The following is a 3,997-nucleotide window of genomic DNA, read 5'->3' on the forward strand; positions in this document are numbered from 1 at the left end:
TCTGGGTTCCTTCCTGTGTCATTTGTAGCTGCCATAGTAACAGCCTCTGCCAGGCCAGCCCAGTCATGGAGCAGACAGATTTTTCAGGCCATCACTTCACCACAGGACCCAGAAGCTCAGGAATCATTGGGGTGGAGTGTGTGTGTGTGTGTGTGTGGGGGGGTGTTTGCAAGCCAGAAACTGGCCTTCCTCTGTGTGCTGGTGACTGAACTCTATAGAGTAAAATACTTTCCAGGGCAAACTTTGCATCCTTAATCCCCCAAATTAAGAGATCCAGATGGTTTTCAGGAGAACCAAACCACAGAAGATCCCAGTCTTAGAGAATCTGCTCCAGTGAACACACTTGTTTCTATTTTGCATCTCAGGTTACTCTGATAGCAAAACCACACAAGGAGAGACTAATAGAGAAAAATGGGCCTATCCCATTCACAAATATGGAAGCAAAAATCCTAAGTAAAATATTAGCAAACAGAATTTAGCAGTATAATGAAAAAAAAATCCTCAAGAATGCATGGATGGTTTAATATAATTGAAGGCTGTACTGCAGAATAATGCTTCCTAACTCTGATGCAAATCTCTCTGTCAAAATTTGTTGGGGACCCCTGCTGTTTAGGGTAGCAGTCTCCCCATGTCCGGATAGCCGCAAGCCGGCTCGGCGCAAATGGGGAGACTCCCCTTCTCAGCGGGGCGCCTTCTGCTCTCCTCCCTAACTTACTTTTGAAATGCCTGTCACAGATACATGCCCTCGGGCACAGAAACTATCAGGTTTTAATCAGGCATTGTCTGATAGCCTGATAGAAGCCCACCGCCCTACGTAAATGAAGCATTCCAGGAGCACCTATCAGCTAAGGCTTTTTCTACTGTCTCCACACTATAAATAATCCTAGTTTTACCCCAATAAAGCTGGAGCTGAATCACTGAGATCTGAGCTGAGTCACTTGTCTGAAGCTGTAACACTAAATCCTGTGATCCAGTCTGGGGGCAGGGCTATCCTTCCATCATCAACGCACAAAGACCCTGCTTTCACCATCCCGCCCTCCCCTCGTGACCCGGCAGCTGACGGATCTCGAACCCAGAGGGAGTGCTCGGTAGATTGGGACAGAACCCGACCGGGTAGCTGACAGCGGTCCTCGAGAGCCGCCACGTCCGGTAGCGGAGAGTCTCAGCAGACTTGGTGCGCGACCCACCTCACGTCCCCTCAGCAGTGCGAGGGAGACAGGTGCCACGCCCAGCAGCTGGCGCTCCGCGAAACCCGCACGCCCATAAAAATTGATAGACAAAACTGGGCATGGTGGCACACACCTTTAATCCCAGCACTTGGGAGGCAGAGGCAGGCAGATCTCTGTGAGTTTAAGGCCAGCCTGGTCTACAATGGGGAGTTTCAGGCCAGCTGGGGCTACAGAGAGACCCTGGCTCAAAAAGACCAACCCCCCCAAAAAAACCAATACCATACTTAATGGTGTTGTTAGAAGTATGTGAAAGAACAAAATAATGATGTTCACTGGCAATTTAATGAACACAGAAAAGAAAACAGACTGGATAGGAGCTACAAACTGTCATTACTTGCAGACTTTATGATCAATTACACAGAAAAATCCAAGAGCACCTACAGATTTGTTAAAACTAAAAAAGGGCTGTTTGCAGAGTAAAAGATTATTATATGAAAATCAATTGTCACTCAATAAATTAGAAATTTGAAAATACAATTTGTAATATCTATAGAGCCTTTGAGATAATCTATCAGACAAAAACCACTGATAAAGTTAATCCCTCTCAGTCTTTATTTGGAGAAATAGGGGCGGGTACTCTTTCATGGACACCAGTAGATCAGAGGCAATTCTGGATTACGATAACACCAAATCCTAGAGATCTCAATCTTGAGTAATTTCTATTTTTTTTTCTTGTAAAAAATAATACCAGCAGCCAGGCATGGTGGCACACGCCTTTAATCTCAGCACTAGGGAGGCAGAGGCAGGCAGATCTCTGTGAGTTCAAGGCCAGCCTGGTCTACATAGTGAGTTCCAGGACAGCTGGGGCTACAGGGAGACCCTGTCTCAAACAAAAAAAAAAAAAAAAAAAAACCAAACCCCCCAAAACCCCAGCAGTATAGTTCAGCTGTAGAAAGTGTGCTTAGCTTATATGGTCCTGGGTTCAATCCTCGGTACCACAAAAAAGCCACTCCTCCCTTCCAAATTCAGTGTATTTTTCTGATTGTAAATCCAATATCCACATATCCTAGGAAATAAAATTCAAAAGAACATTAAGAATAAGTCACGGTGGTGGTACATGCCTTTGATGCCTTTAATCCCAACACTTGGGAGGAAGGAAGAGGCAGGTGGATCTCTGTGAGATTGAGGCCAGCCTGATCTACATTGAGTTCCTGGATAACTAGGGTTATTAGTGAGACTCTGTCTCAGAAAAATAAAGTGATTGGAGAGATGGATCAGCAGTTAAGAACACTGGCTGCTCTTGCAGAGGACTGGGGTTCAGTTCCCAGCACCCACAATCAGTAACTCCTGTTTCAGGGTATCCTATGTCTGATGTGGTCTTTGTGGGCTTTGCATGCGTGGGTGCACTTACATGCAGGCAAAACACGCATACACATAAAATAAAATAAAAAATCCTATTACCTTGGGGCATTATGATCAATGGTTTATCCTTCAAAATTTGTCTATGTATATTTACTTTTTACAAAACAAAATTAGAGGCGAGGCAGAGGCAGGGAGAGGTCTTTGAGTTCAAGGTCAGCCTGGTCTACATAGTGAGTTCCAAGGCAGGTGGGGCTATAGGGAGACCCCGTTTCAAAAACCAAAACCAAACAACCAAACAAAACAGAACAAAATCTGCAGTTTTGTGTACTGATTATTTTCACACACACATTTCCCTGTATCCTCACCTAGTTTTGGTAAACACATTAACGTATTTCACCTATCAAATTGTGTTTTCAGAGAAAATCAAATATCAGATATGACTGTGATGATCAGTTAGTTCATAGACTTTAGAATCCAGAACGACCTCACTAACATGGACACGTGAAATCCAGGTTTCTAAGGCTATTGGTTGTGGAAGTGGATCATGATCTGGCTAGCTACAAGTGAATACCACTTGGAACTGGTCTGTGCATGGAGACCAGTTAGCTCTGCAGTCTTGGACCTCTTTCCTGGGGTGGAGACAGTACCCCCGCCAGCCTCATCTAGGCTGAGCTCCATGGAGCCTCAGGGTGTTTGCACATCTGCCCTTCTCCCTGTCTGACTGCCCTTTGTTGATGGCTACCCATCAGGCGGGATAGGTGGCCCCTCATAGGACGGCGTCCCGAACAGCAAGGCGGGAGGGGTTCTAGCCACAGGGATACCCACGTCTGAAGAAGGAACCCCCTTCCCTTATTCTCCATCCGCAGCCTTCTCAGTGGACCTCTCCTAACCATATCGGAACTTGTCATTATTTTGTCTACTAGTTGTTTTCTTGAGTCTTGGGGCTCGCTTCTGTCTTGGTGGCTGCTGTATTCTCCAACCTCGCACAGGATGGAGTCATACTAAAGTTGAGGAAACAGCTGTAGAGACTCAGGCACCCAGCGCCGGTGGCTGGGAGGACCCCGGCGGGTACGAGGAGGCGGGGAGGAAGGGCGGGGTCTGGGCGGAGTTTCGGTGGGTGATCGGGGGCGGGGCTTCGAGGAGTCATGGGAGGGGCGGGGCTCCGTCGGGGCTCGGGGCGGGGCTTCGGGACTGCAGCGAAGCCTGCCTGACCGCACCGAGTAGGCTGCGCCCTGAGTTCCCGCGACGGTCCGGCTCCTTGGCCTCCAGCCCGCGCAGCCGATAGGGGGCGTCCGTATTCTCGGCGCCGCGATTCGGCTGGGAAGGCGCCGCCCGCGCCGGGACGCTGGAGCCGCAACTCCGGGCGCCGGCTTAGTCGTCCCCTCTGCCGTCGTCGCCGCCGCCGCCGGGAGCGGGCTCGCTCGTCCCCGCGCTCGCGCTCTCGGGCCGCCGGCGTCTCCCGGGCC

This window comes from Nannospalax galili, unplaced genomic scaffold, assembly GCF_000622305.1.
Source record: "Nannospalax galili isolate Female #2095 unplaced genomic scaffold, S.galili_v1.0 scaffold561, whole genome shotgun sequence".
In the NCBI taxonomy this organism is placed as follows: domain Eukaryota; kingdom Metazoa; phylum Chordata; class Mammalia; order Rodentia; family Spalacidae; genus Nannospalax; species Nannospalax galili.